Genomic DNA, 20507 nt, shown 5'->3' with positions numbered 1-20507 from the left:
ACATCAACTCCCATCCACAAAGGCGTCCACTGTCATACCCATCCTTGACTAAGTGGTTGCAGCCTTGGGAATCCCCAAGGTAGTGAAGACAGATAATAGACCACCTTTCAACTGCCATGAATTCACAGAGTTTGCTGATCACCTGAATTTCAAACATCAGAAAATCACTCCCTTGTGGCCACAAGGCAATGGGATGGTTGAACGCTTCAGGACCACCTTGAAGAAAACAACACAACAAGCTGAACTGTCCCAATGTGACATCCAACCAGCACTCAATAAAGTGCTGCGAGCATACAGGACTACACCACACAGCACCACTAACAGGTGTCCCGCCACCCTGATGCTCGGGAGAAACCTGTGCACCAGTATACCGACTTTGGATGCAGCCACACAGTCCCGACTCCCGACCACGAGACACTAGTGAAGATCAACAAGGACAAGAAAGCAAAGATGAAGAAATACGCTGATGATCGTTGACATGCCAAAGTATCTGACATCCGAGAAGGAGACTGGCTACTGGTGGGCAAGATCGGAAAACCAAAGCGGACAGCCGCTATTATGCTCACCCGCTCCAGGTAACAATAAAAAGAGGGAATATGATCACAGCTGCCTCCGCAACCAAGAGGATCACAAGAAATCTCTCGCACTTCAAAAAGTGTAACCCAATGGCCTACAGTCAGAAAAACGAAGCAGACTGTGATAAGGACAGGTCGAACAAAACACACAAGATGATGGATGGAATGTTGCACAATGGCAAACAATTCACCCTCAGTCACAGATCTGGGTTTAATCCATCTTTATTTTTCTCACCAAGCCACCCCAGTTCAGACATGGCCATATGCAAATCAGTCTTGAACCTGTGCCTCATGGGAACAGTCCAGCCCAAACTGCCAAGCCATGTCTTTCCTGGACCGGAATCAAGCATCCTAGGACCGGTTTCTGGCTATCAGCCGTCTTCAGCCAGGATAGCTTGACTCCAGTGGCGTAGTGAGCACAGGACCAACGTCTGGGCATACCCTTCCCACAAAGGGTGAACAGCAAAACACACAAGATGATGGACGGAATGTTGCACAATGGCAAAACATTCACCCCCAGTCACAGATCTGGGTTTAATTCATTGTTATTTTGCTCACCAAGCCACCCCAGTTCAGACATGGCCATATGCAAATCAGTCTTGACCCTGTGCCTCATGGGAACAGTCCAGCCCGAACTGCCAAGCCATGTCTTCCCTGGACCGGAATCCAGCATCCTACGACCGGTTTCTGGCTATCAGCCGTCTTCAGCCAGATAGCTTGATCCAGTGGCGTAGTGGGCATGGGACCCACGTCTGGGCATACCCTTCCCACATAGGATGAACAGCAAAACACACAAGATGATGGACGGAATGTTGCACAATGGCAAAACATTCACTCCCAGTCACAGATCTGGGATTAATCCATCTTTATTTTGCTCACCCAGCCACCCTAGTTCAGACATGGCCATATGAAAATCAGTCTTGACCCTGTGCCTTATGGGAACAGTCCAGCCCGAACTGCCAAGCCATGTCGAGCCCAGAAATGGATCATTGTGAGAAGCATCCTCGCGCAACCGTTGTGAGTGAAGCCAGAGAAAGACGTCTTTCCCATCGGCCTCAGAGAACCATCCGGAGACCAATTCGACTCATTGAGGAACTCTAAAGAAAAGGAAAGATCTGGGACAGTTGACAAATCAAAAAAGGGGGAGATGTTGTGTCGCCATGCTTGACTCTGGCTGCGACTTCCCAGTCAGGCATGGCAGGAAGCGGAAGAGAAGGGCAGCGCGAGAGGGGGCCAGTCAGGGATAGAGTTTAATAAATAAATAAGCAGTATCCGCCTCTTCTTTAGCGCAGGACACAAAAACATTGAGAAGAATATCCATGCCAGAAGTTTCATGCAAAATGGCTCGTAGGCATTAATCAAGGACATGAGATGTGGTATGAATTCATCTGGGTCATTAAGTGTCAGAAGCACGCCATCTGCATATAGCATCACTTTTGATTTTCCAGCTAATGTCTCTACTCTCTGTATCTGATCTGTTTCTCTAATGGCACCTGCTCGCAGTTCCGGGGCTAATAAGAACAGGACAGAGCCAACTCTAGAGCGGTGTGACCGGGGCAACTGCACCCAGTACTGACTTCAGTGGGTGATGATTTTGCAAGTTTCTTTTGGTTTTAATAAGCCCCTGCTGCAGTGTTCCTTGCCTCAAGCAATTTCCAGGCAACAATAAAAATGTCAAGATTACTCCGATGATTAATGTTCTTCCTAGAAAGATCGGAGTTTTATCTAGCTAACATTTTGAATTATCATAAAGTAGCACAGAGGGTTAATATGCCTGCTGCAAAGAGCGTGTACCATGCAGATGCAAAGTACATAAAATACAAATAGGTCAGCAGGTTACTGCTTTTCTAAGAGCCATTCTTTTGCTACTTGCAGTTCATAAGTCAAAATCCTAATATAGAACAATGAATTATTAACTGTCATCAAAGAACGGCATGCACACTGAGAGATTAGAGCATAGATTAATGTTGGAAACAGGGTTCATTTGGGTAGAAATCTATTAAAGAGAACCCCCAACTAAGTGTTCCATTTTCAGTTCTGAGTTTGTGCTTCTCCAGGCTAAGCACTCATAAACTATACCGCCTACCAGAACGGATGACATGTCAATCCTACACCTTATGGTCCTCTGGCTTATGTAACCAATACTATACACAGATTTACGTACGTATGATTGATTGTCTGTGTGTGTGATGCAATGGGCTCTGACACCCTAGACTGGTATGAGTGGTTCTAAATAACAAATTAAATGCATTTGAAAGAGAGTGGTTATGGAGACGTGAGGGGCACTGTTAAAAATTGGTGCTAAGGGAATCCATTGTGGAGGTGGTCACCACCTCCACCACGAATAGGGGGTGCCAACAAACATTGTTGCACCGGGTGCCACCAGTGGTAAAGCCAGCACTGGAGCAGGAACAGGGAAAGAGGGTGTCCCTGTCTTGTTCCTTGATGAATTAGGAAGGTGTGGGACATATGGGTCCAGCAATTTATTTGCAGTCAGATCTCTATACAGCCATTTTGTTTTAGCTATGAAGTTTGAGCCCATACCCACTCTTTCAAGTGTATGGAATAAATATCCCCACTTAACACTATCAAACAATTTTTCCGCTTAAAGTTATAATAAGATCTTACCATCTGAGTCAATTCACATCTGACTCAGGACATTGGCCAAAAAAAACATATGGTTCTGTGTTGAGAGGCCAGGCACAAAGCCCACCTGGGATTCATGAATAAGGCTCTGTGGAACTCTTTTCACCTGGACCTTGGCCAGCACTTTCATGTCAGTGTAGCTTAACGATGCAGGGCGATAGCTGGCACACTGGGTATAATTCTTATCTGCCTTTACTATGAGACTGATTAGCACCTTTCATTCTTAGCCCTTAATCTGCTTGCCTCTTCCACTTCCTTAAAGACTTTGCATAGCAGGACTGCTATGGTCAATTTTTACATTTTGTACACCTAATTGGCAAACACATTCTCGCTCTGGGTTCTGTTTTATGACAGTTCTGACATGAATTCAGAGATCTGTTTAACAGTTATTTCTCTAATAACCTCCCTTCGTCAGAGAGGGTGAAGTGAAATATCTCAACCAGGATCGCATTTCAGTGGGGAAGCATCGCAATCTCTGCCATCTGGTATGGCTTCATGTGTGTCTTGCTACATTAAAGGTGCCTTACACAACCGACACACCATTTCTTTGTGTGGAACCCTTCACCTGGAGAACTTGCCGTGCCACGTATTGCTTTGCAGCTAAGCTGCTCGGACTGTTCACCTGCCGCCTCGCTGCTGCCACAGGGGTCATCCCGCCTCCCGCCTCCCGCCGCACGCCTCCCTGGTCATCTGGAGTGCTGCTGTAGTGTGGAGGGCGGGTCAGGGGAACCACAAGCACCAGCAGGCACAGCGCCTGCCGAGCACCACCTTCAAGCGCCAGGAGGCGCATATAATCGGCGCACTACCTGCAGAGCGGGGGAACACTTCACCTGGAGAACTTGCCGTGCCACGTATTGCTTTGCAGCTAAGCTGCTCGGACTGTTCACCTGCCGCCTCGCTGCTGCCACAGGGGTCATCCCGCCTCCCGCCGCACGCCTCCCTGGTCATCTGGAGTGCTGCTGTAGTGTGGAGGGCGGGTCAGGGGAACCACAAGCACCAGCAGGCACAGCGCCTGCCGAGCACCACCTTCAAGCGCCAGGAGGCGCATATAATCGGCGCACTACCTGCAGAGCGGGGGAACCCTTCACCTGGAGAACTTGCCGTGCCACGTATTGCTTTGCAGCTAAGCTGCTCGGACTGTTCACCTGCCGCCTCGCTGCTGCCACAGGGGTCATCCCGCCTCCCGCCTCCCGCCGCACGCCTCCCTGGTCATCTGGAGTGCTGCTGTAGTGTGGAGGGCGGGTCAGGGGAACCACAAGCACCAGCAGGCACAGCGCCTGCCGAGCACCACCTTCAAGCGCCAGGAGGCGCATATAATTGGCGCACTACCTGCAGAGCGGGGGAACCCTTCACCTGGAGAACTTGCCGTGCCACGTATTGCTTTGCAGCTAAGCTGCTCGGACTGTTCACCTGCCGCCTCGCTGCTGCCACAGGGGTCATCCCGCCTCCCACCTCCCGCCGCACGCCTCCCTGGTCATCTGGAGTGCTGCTGTAGTGTGGAGGGCGGGTCAGGGGAACCACAAGCACCAGCAGGCACAGCGCCTGCCGAGCACCACCTTCAAGCGCCAGGAGGCGCATATAATCGGCGCACTACCTGCAGAGCGGGGGAACCCTTCACCTGGAGAACTTGCCGTGCCACGTATTGCTTTGCAGCTAAGCTGCTCGGACTGTTCACATGCCGCCTCGCTGCTGCCACAGGGGTCATCCCGCCTCCCGCCTCCCGCCGCACGCCTCCCTGGTCATCTGGAGTGCTGCTGTAGTGTGGAGGGCGGGTCAGGGGAACCACAAGCACCAGCAGGCACAGCGCCTGCTGAGCACCACCTTCAAGCGCCAGGAGGCGCATATAATTGGCGTACTACCTCCCTCGCGGGACGCGGGCGGGACGCCGGGCTAAGCCCGGGCAAAGGGCGGGCCCGCTACGGTCCTCATCGGCCAGAGGTCCTGGTTCGAGTTACCCGTAAGTCAAAACCACATATTTGCATATAGTTCGCCACTTCATTTCACCGCTTTATGGCTGCTGCTGCTACCAGTCCTGCTCTCGTGGGAGCAGATAAAAATGGGGGCATGTCCAATAGAACACTGGACGATTACTTCCTCAAACCAGCTTTAGAAGGCAATAAGGAGCTACTGCTAGCTGAGAACGCATTAAAAACAGAACATTTTCCGAACCTATAATGTCCGTTTCCCAAGACGACGATCTGACTAGCACCCCAGCAGAAAACATCTCACTGACTGCCAGTGTACCCCTGCTCCTTCAAGAATGTTTAGCCCCAGCAGTGTCACCTACTCAATCCCAACAAATCTTACCAACTGAGACCAATGCCCTTAATAATACTTCCAAGATCTTGATATCACCTACAATAAGACCTGGTAAAGTTGTAAGAGGCAAAAGCTCGAGGCAAGTGGCACAAAAAATGCATGGGCCCCCTCCATCTAAAAGAAGACGGAAAACAACAACCGTGACTAAGCCCAAAAAAAGTCACACCGAGTTTGGCAAAAAAGTAAACACTGTTGCTATACCACCACTGGGAGTTCCTGATACTAACCAAGTTACAGCAGCCAGTCCTATCCCTCTAACACCGGCAGCTCAAGTAACTATAGAGCTAGACACTACTCATACTCAGATGGAAGAGGACTCACAATTGGCCAGCCCTAAGTCACTTCTGGACAATATTGAGTTGATTGTACGTAGTTATATGCTTGCACTGGCGGAAAGATTTAAGGGGATTGAGTCAAGGCTAGGTAAAATAGAGGGGGATTTGACTGCACTAGGGAATTTTGTGCGTTCACAAGGTCAACCTAAAGTGCAACAACAAAAAGTTATCACAACAACACAATCCCTTTCAAAAAATGCTGTGGGTCCCACACCACTTACATCCACTACAGGCAATAGCCAGGCAGCAGTAGTAACCTTAGCTGCCCCTAATCCCTTGTATGTGGCCTCGAAAACACAAGGCGGCAACACTTGTAATAATTCTTCATCAACAGTCTTAATAGCCGCCCAGGGTAGACCAATTACCACAACATCAACTAGTAATACAGCTACTACAGCCAATATTCCAACCAGGGAACCTAGCATCCACCCGGATAGACTCCCTAGACCCGAAGGGAAGGATAATACCCGGGGAAGAGGGGGTCAGTCCAGGATACCGCCTATGGAACTCCCACCAGAAGCACTACCGTATGTGGTTGTACTCACCGGGGTTCCCGAACTGCCAAATGGGAAAAGAGAGGGATACTCTCAACTAAAAAACAAAATAATGCATTGGCTTTCTCTATATAGACCAAAACTCATCACGGTAAATGGCGAAATAGTCCATGTTCGTCGCCTGTCATGGTTGGGGGGCAGAGCGAAGGACATAGGTGGTGACGTTGTGGTTATAAATTTTAGAGACAGAAATGCAGTACACCATATCCTGAATTGGCCATACGGTAATGAAAAGAACTGCATAGTACCACGTCCCCTGACGTACTTTTACCCCAGATCCACTGTCTTCCCCCCACAATACCAAAATAATAATACCTTTTCTACCTCCCAATTCCTCAACACTGAGTCTGCCTTGAACCCTGTATACATGCACCACTTAGCTCCACCACCAGCTATACAAGGGTGGAATACTATACCATTTAACCACAAAATAGGATTCAATGGTAATATGTCAAATTTGATACCATTTACCCCCTTAGAGCTCTTCAACAGGTTTGAGGCCTTCAGTGGTTTGGAGGAATGCGACTGATGTTTATGGAGTGTAGTGGCCACGGGGGGAGGGGGGGGTGGAAGCGCCTCATGCATCATAAGGTCATATGACAAGATGGGTAGCTGTCACCATGAAAACGAGACACATACCGCTCTAACACATGCTGGGAAAAATAGTAGACTCCCTGCAGTATTACCCACAGTGTTTTCTGGGGAAGAAGAGGTGACCCTAATGCCTTTTCCCGTTACAAGGCCCGTAAATAGCGACACTGAAAGTGGTGTCGACAAGGGTGCAAATACGGTAGGATACCACGAAAACAACCCCAGTACATCACTGTTAACTGTGGATTCTCCACCTCAAACTGAGAACTCTTTTGTTCAGTATGGGGTTCCTGATCTTATTTTTGAGCATTTGGAGTCGGCTGCAGCAGGCACCGCGGGTTTGATGGACACAAATGCAGTGATGCCCACCCCAACATCCGCTCCAATTCTCAGAGAGTCTGTTACCTGCCCTGTATCCGATGATTGTGTAAGCCTAATTTCATGGAACATAGCTGGCTTGGCCAATAAGTTAGGAGACTCAGTATGGTTATCTTTTATCAAAAAATTTAGTATTGTGTGTCTTCAAGAGACTTGGTTGGAGGATAAAAACGTTCATATCGATGGTTTTCTAAGTTTCATTACCCCAGCGGTCGCTTCGATTAGGGGCAGAGCCAAGGGCGGCTTGGCCACCTTTATTAACCTGGGTTTGCTCTGTAAAATAAGTAATTGTCACAACGATAATCTGAATATTCAGATGATTGACCTAAAAAATGGCAGGAATGTGTTGACCCTGGTTAATTTTTATAATGCTAATAGCAGTAACGATGTATGTAACATTGCTTCCTTAACAGAATTTTTGAGCAAAAATGTTTACACTGTATCACGGCATCTGTTGATAGTAGGTGATTTTAATGTCCAACCATGTGGAAACCCAGCCAGTACCCCAATGGGCTCCTTAGGGTGTAATAATGTTGAAGGTTTTAACTTCTCTCACACTAGGGGTGGCAAGAACTTAAATGACTTAGTGAATGAATATAATCTGACTGTAGCTATGTCGTTGGTTCCCGACACAAACATTTTTGACACCCCAACCTTTAAAGGACATGGGCAGGGATCCTTCATTGATCATATACTTGTATCCTCAGATCTTGTACAATGGGTCTCGCACTTTACTATCCATACCAGTGTATACAGTGATCATAATCCCCTTGTCATTAATATGGGCGGGCCTTTACTTATAAAGCGACAGTCGCGCCCTGATCATGGCACGCTAAGTTGCGTAAATGGCAGACACCGCATTAAATGGACAATGATAAACCAAGACACTTTATACCCCAAAATAACCAGTGCATGTAAAGAGGAACTGTCTGCATGTTTATCCTCTGACTCAACCCCCTCGAATATTCTGACTAGGTTTGAGGGGCTGGTCACTAAAATTGGCCCCATGCTCACAGCGCCAACAAAGGGGCAAAGTAGGAATAATTCCAAATGGTTTGATCATAAGTGTTCAAAGGCAAGTAGGGATCTGAAATATGCTTTAAAAATTAAACCTAGAGATTCTGACTTGATAAAAAACCTTCGCTTGGCTTATAGGAAAGCAATAGCTGTTAGAAAAAAGGAAATTAAGGTAAACGTTATTGAATCCCTTTTAGACCCCTCAGTGCTGGGGAACAGCAGCAAGTTTTGGCAAATAATTAACAAACCTTTGTTTGTTAATCTAAATGACACAGCTCTTGGCACAAACATCCCAGAGGGGGAGTGGGTGATTCACTTCAGCACAATTTTTAAGAGCAATGAGCATTGGGAAGATCATGATTTTTTAACACCAACTGTGATCCCATTATGTTTTACAGTAAATGAGATTGTTAGGGGAATACAGGGTCTAACCAGCAACAAGGCCCCGGGCCCGGACGGACTGCCGCCGGACCTGTTCAAATTCAGCATCCCCTTTTGGGCTCCAGTTCTCACGGCTGTAATAAATGCAGCGGTGATAACGGGGTGCCCAAAATCATGGGGTCTATCGACTATAGTCCCCGTTTTTAAAAAGGGCGATCGCAGCAGCCCGTTATGTTACAGGCCAATTTCTTTAATAAATTCAGTAGCTAAAGTGGTAGGGGGTATAATTCTTAACAGGTTATCCACATGGGCTAAAGATAATAACATCCTCTCACCTATACAATATGGATTCAGACCAGGCCATTCGACCATCACACAGTGCTTGAACCTATACCTGATTCTAAGCAAATATACCCTGGCGAGACAAGGCACTGTCTACATGGCATTTATGGACTTGTCGTCCGCTTTTGACTGTGTAGACAGAAGCTTATTATGGGCCACCTTGCTGAGAATGGGTGTAGAGAGGAATCTTGTCAACTTCCTTGCCGATCTGCACTCAGATACAAGAGCAAACGTCCGTTACACTCAAGATCTTAAAGTAACGGACGAATTTAAAATAAACCGGGGTGTTCGACAAGGCTGGATTTTGGCCCCATTCCTCTTTAACCTGTACATTAACGAATTGGAGGAATTTCTCTTAAACGTAGAAGCAGATTACCCCCTTGTTGAGCGCAAAGGGGTACCTGTATTACTCTACGCTGACGACGCTGTTCTCATATCGAGAACAGCAATCGGTCTCCAGAAATTACGAATTTTTTTTTATAAATTTATGGAGTCACGTGGTCTAAGTATAAATAATTCCAAATCCTACGTTATGAAAACAGGAAAGGGCACCCGGAAAACTGACTCCTTTAGTATAAATGGGGAGAAAATCCCATCAACTAACTCCTTCTCATACCTTGGGGTCCTGTTAGATCATAAACTGTCATGGGGCCCAGCAGTCTCTAAAAAGAAGGGAGAAACAACAAGGGTTAATGCGGCCATTCTTGGCTTCGCAAAAAAAATCGGCAATTGCCCTACGGCCGCATTGCTTAAACTGTACCAGGCAAAAAGTGTTGCTGTTGCCTGCTATGGGAGCGAGCTCTGGGGCTATCGCAAGATTAAAGACCTAGAGGTTACAGAAAATAACTTCCTAAAAAAGACTCTGAGGCTGCCAAGGGGTACTGGGAACTACTCTGTACATGAGGAGTTGGGGATCCCCTATTTAGGCGATAGAATAGCAGTAAGTCCTGTTTTGTGCTGGCTGAATTGTTGGCTTAACACTGACATTCCACTAACACATGCCCTATTGAAAGAAGCCTTACAGCTAGACGGGAGGTTCAAAGTACCATGGGTGAAGTATATAAAGGATTGCTTAATGGCAATTGGTCGGCCGGACCTGTTTCACGCTCCAAACTCAATTATAAAATCTGATGTTATCTCTGTCAAGAACGCTATACTATTGTTAAGATGTACTGGCAGAGAAGAGGTTGAGATACAGAAGGCCAGTGTAAGGAAACACTTACTATTAAAAACATGTCCACAAATGGAACCTTACCTGACATGGCCCATGACTAGCTATGAACGGTTTCTGCTAATAAGGTTCCGTTTTGATTTATACCATCTCCTACTGGCAGTACCAAGTGGGGTTCAACGGGGTGAAGTGTTGCCAGCTTGTGGCTGCGACAGAAAGTCTCCTCAAGATCTGGCACACTTTCTTTTTATTTGCCCCTATTATTCCATCCCACGGAAATTATATCTTAAACTGTGCCTTAAAAAATTGAGTTTTGCACAAATTAAGCCAGCACTTTACTATTTACAACTACTGAACAGTGAATGTACATTATTTGTCTGTAACTTTTTTAAAAAAGCCATCTGTTTTAGGAAAAGTATGGATGGCTAATTACGCTGCAATGTTTTAGGTACTTTTTTAAGAATACAGTTATTTATACTTTTAACCAAATTTTGCCCATGCTCACAGTGTCTGATGTACCACCATTTCCTTCGTACTGTATACCATGTCATTATTTGCCATATGAAATGAATTGTTTGTAATGTTTTAAAATGCGTACTTAAAAATTGTACTTTTATGATTGTAAAATCTACAATCGAATAAAGATTTTTGAATTGAATTGAATTTGTGTGCATGGTGCTGCCATTTCATGGGCATTAAGGAGTATTGCACCAATGAAGTAAAATGGGAGTTCAACTCAAACTTTGCTTTTTATATTTGTGGAAGTAATTGTGGCATGGGTTGACTGATATATTTTGTTGTCCGGGCTCTGATGTCTGATTGCAGTATTTTATCATTGCACCCCCTCAGGATAGCCTTACAGGCTGCCAGTATCACTTGAGGTGATGAGACCAAGCTCTTCTTTCTGTCTAGGTAGGTACTTAGGGGCAGGGGTGGCTGGTACCATTTGAAAGTGGTTGGGCAAACAAAGTTCCCCACCACTTCCCAAAACACAAAATTAAAAACCCCACCCTTAAAAATCCCAACTAAAACAACCCCTCCCTCCAAAATCCCAAAATTAAACACAAACTAAACTACATGCATTACACATTTAATATATAAGAAATATAAGTAAATTGCACTTACCCACGAGCTGCGATGCATTGCACTTACCCACAAGCTGTGACACATCCTCGTTGGTGTTCTCCAGCAGTCTGTGGCAGGACGATCTCCCCATCCAATCCATATTCTGTTCTTCTCCTGTTAGCCAGCATGAGAGCAACGCTAGAATTGGATGGAGTGTATTACACTGACCCTCCTTCAGGCCCAGGAGGCCTATGCTTGCTCTCCAACCAGCAGTTTAAGACAGCTGAGTGGAGAGCTGTAAAGTGCCCATGTAAGGCTTGCCATCGTAGCACAGCTGGCCAAACAAACATGCATATTTTGCAGTGTTTGGTCAGTCCTCCATGCTGCCTATCAGCAGCACAGGACAGTTAGGAAATGCCCCCATTTCTCCTGGCTCGGGGGCAGCCTGCAGCTGCTGCGAGCCATGCTAAGTGCTAAAAATAAAAAGGCAACAAAATCATTTTAGTGCCATTTTGTTTTTAGCGCTTAGTTTGCCTGGCAACAGGCGGGGGGCGGGGGGATGCTTCCTCTCTCATAAAGAAACTGCTGCTGCATAGGTAGCTTATTAATGTCTGCTTAACTGCAGGTATTTTGTACTTGAAATTATTCATCCTCCATCTCTTGGAGGATGGGGCTACATGTACTATCGCTAACTCCAGTAACAGTGGGACTTGATCAAATACCCCTCCCAATCATGCAATCCGATAGGGTTGGGAGTAACATGAGCAAGAAGGGAGTGATCTATTTTTGAACTCATCCCGTGGACACAGGACTCAAAAGAATGTTCTCAGCCTCCAGAATGTTATAATCGTCAGAGGTCCATTTGACTATTGTCCTTTACAACATCATCTAGTCTTGTGCGTTCTCTTGCATTGGACCTGTCTATTCCTGAAAATTCAATATATGGGCCAAATCCAGATACCGAAATCCTCCTACCACCACTCTGTAGAAAGTGTAGAGAAAATGGAAGGAAGTGAGGTCTGCTGTGTTGGGTGCATATATAGATCCCACTATTAGTATTGTGCCCTGGACGTACCTTACTATTGGGTCTGTCCATGTTTTGGTTCTGTACTCTATTAAATTTTTTAAATAAAATTGCCACTCTGCCCTTTTTGAAAGATGAGGGTGTTGTAAGTGGCTAATTAGAGCCAATCTGCCCACCTGATCTGCTAAGGCTGACAAGATTGCCTACTCAATCTCTATTTAACTTTCCTGCTTCTACTGTATCATGGCTATGTCTGGAGATTTCATGGATCTATTAGAAAGAACTTTCTTCTATTTAATGTATCGAGTCATTCTATTTATGTTAAGTAAGCACAATCAATCAATCGATCAAACGGATTTGTAGAGTGCTGCTTATCACCCGTGAGGGTATCTAGGCACTGGGTGGTTGTTATTGCTGGGCATTGTCAGACAAACCGCCAGGTCTTTAAACGTTTCTGAATTTCTGCACAGTGGGCGCTGTCCTGAAGTGGAGGAGGAGGCCAATCCAGGCCTTGGTGGTCAGATAGGAGAAGGGGCGGTCGCCGCTCCTACTTCAGTGGAACTGGGGGGTAAGGGCGAGGGAGAAGAAGGCAGAGTACAGTTGTCTGAGCGGTTGGTGGAAGTTTACCCTGTGGTTGAGGTAGGCTGAACCTATGTTGTGCAGGGCTTTGTAGGCACGGGTTAGCATCCTGAACTGGCATCTTTTGTGGAAGGGGAGTCAGTGGAGAGTTCTGTGTTGAGGGATGGTGTAGGTCCTTCTCAGGAGGTCGAGGAGGAGCCTTTCTGTTGAGTTCCTAATGGTCTAACGTTAGTTAAAAAGCTGGGCTGTGAAATCCCTGATGCCTTAGTCCAGGCAGCTGGTGATGAGGGCCTGGGTGATGGTGCGTCTGGTGCTAATGAGGATCCACAAGAAGACTTTGCAGAGTAGGCATAGAGTGAGGAAACAGGCTGAGGACACTGCATTTTTCTGTTTCCTCATGGTGAGCTAGCTGCTGTGTAGAGTACCAATGTTCCTTGATTGTTCTGTGGGTGTGGGTGCAGGGCACAATTTTGCAGGACACCAGGAGTCGTTCCACTGGGATGTTTTGGCCCCGAAGATGAGTACCTCTTTTTTGTAGGCGTTGAGTTTGAGGCAGTTGTTTTGCATGAAGCTGGCTATGCTGGTCATGCACTTGTGGAAGTTGGCTTTAGTGTTTTTTGGTCAACTGATAGGGACAGGATGAGTTGAGTTTCGTCAGCATATGATATGATGTTTATACCATAGCCTCTGAACAGGGTGGTCAGGGGGCCATATTTGTGTTTACATGATTGGGCTGAGTAAGAACCCTTGGAGAACGCCACAGATGATGTTTTTTGGTGGAGAAGTGTAGTGTGGTAGACGGACGATCTGGTTTCTTCTGGAGAGAAGGATGCGATCCATTTGAGGGCATTGCCTTAGTTACCCATCTGGTGGAGCTCTTGTAGGAGGGTGTAGTGCAACACGTGTTGAAGGATGCTGAGAGATTGAGGAGGATCAGGACCGTGGTCATGCTCCGGTCTAAGAGGGATCCAATGTCACCAGTATCTGCGATCCGGGTGTGTTTTCTGCGCTATGATTTGAGCAGAATCCAGATTGAGATGGTTCCTGGAGGTTCTAGTTCTCTAGGTGGTTGGAGAGTTTGTAGGTGATTGTTTTAGTCAGAACTGTTGTGGGAAAAGTGAGCAGGGAGATGGGCCAGTATATTTTGAGTTGTTCCAGGTTTGCTGTGGGCTTTTTGAGGAGTGGTTTGACTTCTGTGTGTTTCTATCCATCTGGGAAGGAGGCACGGTGATGGATGAATTGAGGATTGAGGCGATTGCTGATGGTGCTGCTCCCCATGTTGAACATGTGGTGAGAATAGAGGTCTGTGGATGCTCCAGAGTGGATGGAGCTCATGATGATGGTGGTGGAATGTGTGGTGAGTTGGTCCCATGTAGTAATTCTTGCATTTGCGTTTGAGTTGATGAGGTTAAGAAGGCTGTGGATGCTGGTGATGGGTGGGTGGGGGTTAAAGTGTTCGTAAATGGTAGAGATTTTGCTATAAAAGAAGTCTGTGAGGGTGTTACATAGGTCTTGGGAGATGATGGCATTCTCGACTGCTGAGGGGTTTCAAAACTCTTTGAGGATGCTGAAGAATTCTTTACTGTGGTTGGCGCTGGCTTCTAGAAGGGTGCTAAGTGAGTCCTTCCAAGCTTTGTTCAGGTGTTTGTGGTATTTGCTGAGAGCCAATTTGAAGTAATCTTAGTTTTTTGTTGCTTTGCTGGTGTGCCAGATCCTCTCCTGTCATTTGCAGTTGATTGTTAATGTGGGGTTGTGCAAATATAATGGTGCAAATACCAAGCGGCCCTATGAATGAGTAATGAGGTCTGTGCGTAGGGGATAAATCAAATGATGGGGCAGGGTGATGGCGGAGTGACCGGAAATCAAGCTCTGTCTGTGGTTAGGGTCAGTCACAGGGTGAAGGTCATTCTGGATAAGAAACAGTGATGTGTCCTGATCATTATTGATTCATTCAGAAAAAACAAAATTGAGAGAGCAGGGGTTGGGAAAGAAAAGAAGATTACATAAATACAGCACTTTGACTGTTATAGCTTCATGGGCAAAGCATAGTCTAATAAGTTTGAACAGGTGAGATATCCTTCCATCATCTGGCCTTCACATACAGCATCAGAGTGAGTATTGCTCCCTGGTAGCTGCTCTAGAGCATTTCAGATTTGACCCTCAGCCTTACAGGAGAAGCTGTTTTTACGTGAGACGACCCGAGGCGAGGAGGAAAGATCCCTTTTGCAGTAAACTGGCTGATTGAAAGAGTACTCCCGAGAGGGACCAGAAGGCAATTGAAAATACCGCCTTGGGGTCCGGAAAGAAGAGGGAACATTTTGACTACTCCCTGAGCCAAGAGCAAACAAAAAGTCATCCGTGGTAGTAACTGCCGATCAGTAGGAAAGAATAAACTGCATAAAAAGGTTTGGAATACAACCACAAAATAGTGAGAAGAGCCATAATATAAGAGAAATCCAAAATTAGACTCCCTCGCATGTGGTCCCTGGAACCGGACAATAACAGCAGACGCCTTCCATATACGCATTACGAATAAGAAGAGCAAGCTTCCTGATGAAGTGCAAAATAATAAAAAATTGTAGTTGGAAGAAGCTTGAGGCGAACATGATATAAGGATTTCCTTTGAACTTGGCAACCATCCAGTGCCAGTGTTATAGGAAAGACATATTCATTATTGTCTTGAACAAGATGGTCAAAAGTTTAAATTAACCATCGAAACGCGTCGACGCCTGGAACCACATAATCAAGGGATAGAGCTTTCTCCATAGACATTATAAGTAGAGTGTGTACTGGATTAGTCTCTTACATTTAAGTTACCTGATATGTAGCAATATGACAAATAGAATTGTCTGTCATTTGTTCTCTCCTTTGTCTTTTTCTCTTCTATGATCATAAGTGGTTTAGTAACCTTTTTAACAAAAACTTTTGTTTTTACTGTCATTTTTTAACTATGAAGTGTATACTGATGCATTTCTGAATGTAATTATTATATACTGTTTTTAAAGTGTGTAATATACACATAAATCTTTTTTCTAAAGCTGAAAATAAAATATTTTTTTTTTAGAATCTATTGACTTGTTAGTTATTTTCACTTCTACTATATGGGCTAGAACAAATACACTAACTATAGCGGAGATGCACACCGTAATCAAATGTATATGAATTTTTTGGAAATTCGTTTTGTGTTTTAACACTTTTTTATCAGCGTGCTGCAGAGGTGATACGGTTGTCTTTTCCATACCTCTAAACTGAACCTTCCTATCTCGAATCCGTGAGTATTCGACCTCTACGCACAATAGCTCACGAATAATTCAACCCAAATAAACACATTTGAACATATATTGATTTTTAGGAAAACAGATTCTTTTGTTTTAATTCAACACCATAAATGCTGTCATTTTATCGAACTTATCATCAGAAGTCCATTAACATACATCAAAAAATTTTTTTTTTAAATGATGACAAAATAAATGAAAAACAACTTTCACATTGTATGAACATAGAAAAAATATATCAACAACTTCATCTATATATCTTCTTTGGCTCAATGCATTTCGGGCCAAAACCGGCCCTTCATCAGGAGCATATTTATCTATAAACAACAATATATACACAGTCATAAGTAACTTCTCTCAGCATGAAGACAAAAATTGTACGTCAATTATTTATGAAATGCATCCTGAAATACTGTCTTACCACCATCACACCAGAGTGTGCATTGTGAAAACCGAAATAAAAACGTGCTTACTTGTTCGAACTCCAAACAAATCACAAACTCCTGAAAAATATTTAGAATTAAAACGGTCAATCTAATGCCACTAATGCCGATACTTAAGTAGAACCCAATGGTCTTGCAACCGTTCTTACCAAACTGTCACGGGCTGTTCTCAAAACAAGGATGCTGTACTAGTTCAAAGAGGACTCCTCGAGTTTCAAACACTGTTAAAAAACCAAAAGCGTAAGTGCGCTATTCTCAAAAAATCTCAACCACCATTCTAAACCTGTCGAATTCAAAGGTCCTCACCAGAGAAAGCTTAAATCACCGTGTTCTATTCTTCAATGAAATCCACAGCTAAACGCCAGTTCAAACTTGTGTTGATACTGGTGTGTATATATAGACACAAACAACAGATTCTAAAATGAGTGCCATCTTGAAAAGGCGCTTCTCTCAAATGATGGGCAAAACTAATCCGAGAAAACCAACTCTGCGCATAGAAACTCGGAAAATCGTACTAATACAACTCAAAAGTCACAATAGCTTCAAAAGAACTGCGACTTACATGGTCTCTCGACAATGTTCGGTTCCTGATTCTTCCCAGTGGGCACCGTAAACACGTGCATCAAAATAAACAAAGGCCACAATCTAGAACGCCATATTGAAAGGACACTCGTTACAAAAACGATCAACTAAACTTGATTTACACTCTACAACTGTCCTGCTCTGTGGTATTGGGTTCCCAAGGCCTACATGCTCCGCAGAAATACCCACTTACACCGAAAGAACTGTTGGCACGGAAACTGAAAAGTACAAAAGACAAGTTTATTAAGACCCCATGGGGTGGTGGTACATTCCTACAGCACCCTTCGGCAATGCAAGAAGTATCACCCCGAACATTGGTGTGAGTCCTTCTTTTATACACTTTTACAGGTAATAAAAAGATAGGCGGTACAAGGTTACAGAGTTTATGTACATATATGGTCATTTTTGGAGCACTGCCAACTCATGGGAGGGGTTACAACTCCACTGGTCAGTTTGGCGGAAACATTCCTGAGGGATGACTGGTAAGCTGGAGCTGCGCATGTACAGGCTTGACCGCTACTAAAAATGGCCTGTTGCTGGGCAAAACTCGAGTGGTCAGCGGCCCGGACAAAGGACTAAAGGGCATGCTGACCACGAGGCTGCTCATTCCCTAAAATGGCCGCCGTAGTATACAAAATGGCGTTTCCAAGTAAAGCTAAGTTAAGAGGAATAACGTGTAGCTAAGCTAAGCGCTAACCCGGCCATTGTCAAATTACGACAGACGACCCTTTTAGCGTCTAGCTGAAGCTACCTCATAGTGGACATAGTCGGGATACTCATCTTCGATATCAATTGACATTATTTGAGCTACTTCTTTATGAAGCATCAATTTTTTTTGGGCAAGAGCTCGTCTAGATGGAATACATGCCGATAAACACATAGAACACAAGGCAGGGCCACATTGTCTACATAAACATACAAAGAATAGTATCCCAACTATGGTACATAAAATCGTCAGCAGTTTCCAGCCCAAAGTGCTAAGCATTGACCAGAACCACCCCGAAAGAGTCCACGTGCCATTGTCCGGGTGTATTTCAGCAGCGATTTTGGGAAGTTTTGAAATGGCATCATAAACAGATGGCGAATTAACTGGCACGTACACGCAGCAGCTACTTCCGATGATTCTACATGCCCCCCCTCGATCAGCTAGAACCACATCTAGAACCATGCGATTTTGGAGCGTAACAATTCTAGAAATCTGGAGTTCTTCCGTTATATTCCCTAGTGCAATAGCAGTGTCATTAGCTACAGCCTCAACAACACGAGTCAGTCGTCGTATTTTTCGACTGTTCAAAGCAGCCCCCGCAAAGGAAAACAATCCCAAATTAAAATCTACATATTGCTGTAAGGCAGTATCGGTCTGGTCAATATCGTCCAAGACCACAGTACGTTTAACTCGATTTAACACAAAATCGTGGTAGAGCACGTAGTCATTGTGATACATTGGTGGGGCAATAAATACAGGGGGCAATACAAAAGATACATAGCATGTGCCTAACCATCCTAAAGGGAGCTGATGATAACCTTTATTGCCACAAATAAAGTATATATTTCAGGATGCGACAAATGATATGCCATTTGGACTGTCAAATGTAAGTGTGGTGTTGCATTCACTTTTTCGAACCGGGATTGTACCTTTATTTCGTATACAGAGATCGGCCTTGGTATTTATAACATTAATGACATGTGAACTGGACATATTGATATTCCTTTGGTTGCTGTAAATTCGGGGTGCAGACGCATTATCGGGGCGGTACTCTTCCCATTCAAATCGAGTACCCTCAGCTCGTGGATAACCTTCCCGGTCATGATAGCATATCTTATTTAAACGGAAAAGCACCCCCCCTTTTGTTGGCCATCGTAAAGTGAATAGGAGAGTATACCAGGCGTGACAGGAGCCATTGTGAGAGAATGGGAGTGGGATGAGCGGGGTGCCCCCTTTCTTTTGATGACCAGGCAACATCCCACACACCCAACAGTTAGACGTGTTCGTCATATTATGAGTATGATGCAAAATCTGAATGAAGCTATTGTTCAAGTAAGTCTGTCGGTGGTTCATCACCACCCCCTTTTCTGAATAATTTTTGTCCACCATAAGCGTGGAAGGGTATACTCAGATGTGAGTCCCTAGCTCATTGCACCATCAGGATTCAAGCAAGCCGGGCCGAAGACGGCTGAAATGCCAGAAACCGGTCCCCGGTAGCTTGTTTCCTTCCCAGTATAAGAATTGGCTTGGTAGTTTGGTCTGCCCTGTTCCCATGATGCACTGGGCCAGGGTCAGACTAATTTGCATATGGCCAAGTTCTGAGCTGGGATGGTGCAGTGAGCTAAAAAACGGTGATGGATCAAGCCCTGATCTTTGGACTGGGTAAGAGTGGTCCGCTTAATTCAGACACTCTGTTCATCACCACCCCCTTTTCTGAATAATTTTTGTCCACCATAAGCGTGGAAGGGTATACTCAGATGTGAGTCCCTAGCTCATTGCACCATCAGGATTCAAGCAAGCCGGGCCGAAGACGGCTGAAATGCCAGAAACCGGTCCCCGGTAGCTTGTTTCCTTCCCAGTATAAGAATTGGCTTGGTAGTTTGGTCTGCCCTGTTCCCATGATGCACTGGGCCAGGGTCAGACTAATTTGCATATGGCCAAGTTCTGAGCTGGGATGGTGCAGTGAGCTAAAAAACGGTGATGGATCAAGCCCTGATCTTTGGACTGGGTAAGAGTGGTCCGCTTAATTCAGACACTCTGTTCATCACCACCCCCTTTTCTGAATAATTTTTGTCCACCATAAGCGTGGAAGGGTATACTCAGATGTGAGTCCCTAGCTCATTGCACCATCAGGATTCAAGCAAGCCGGGCCGAAGACGGCTGAAATGCCAGAAACCGGTCCCCGGTAGCTTGTTTCCTTCCCAGTATAAGAATTGGCTTGGTAGTTTGGTCTGCCCTGTTCCCATGATGCACTGGGCCAGGGTCAGACTAATTTGCATATGGCCAAGTTCTGAGCTGGGATGGTGCAGTGAGCTAAAAAACGGTGATGGATCAAGCCCTGATCTCTGGACTGGGTAAGAGTGGTCCGCTTAATTCAGACACTCTGTCCATCACCACCCCCTTTTCTGAATAATTTTTGTCCACCATAAGCGTGGAAGGGTATACTTAGATGTGAGTCCCTAGCTCATTGCACCATCAGGATTCAAGCAAGCCGGGCCGAAGACGGCTGAAATGCCAGAAACCG

This window comes from Lissotriton vulgaris, chromosome 3_1 (genome assembly GCF_964263255.1).
Source record: "Lissotriton vulgaris chromosome 3_1, aLisVul1.2, whole genome shotgun sequence".
Lineage (NCBI taxonomy): Eukaryota > Metazoa > Chordata > Amphibia > Caudata > Salamandridae > Lissotriton > Lissotriton vulgaris.
The sequence above is the reverse complement of the archived record's forward strand: the minus strand, read 5'-3'. Positions refer to the sequence as shown.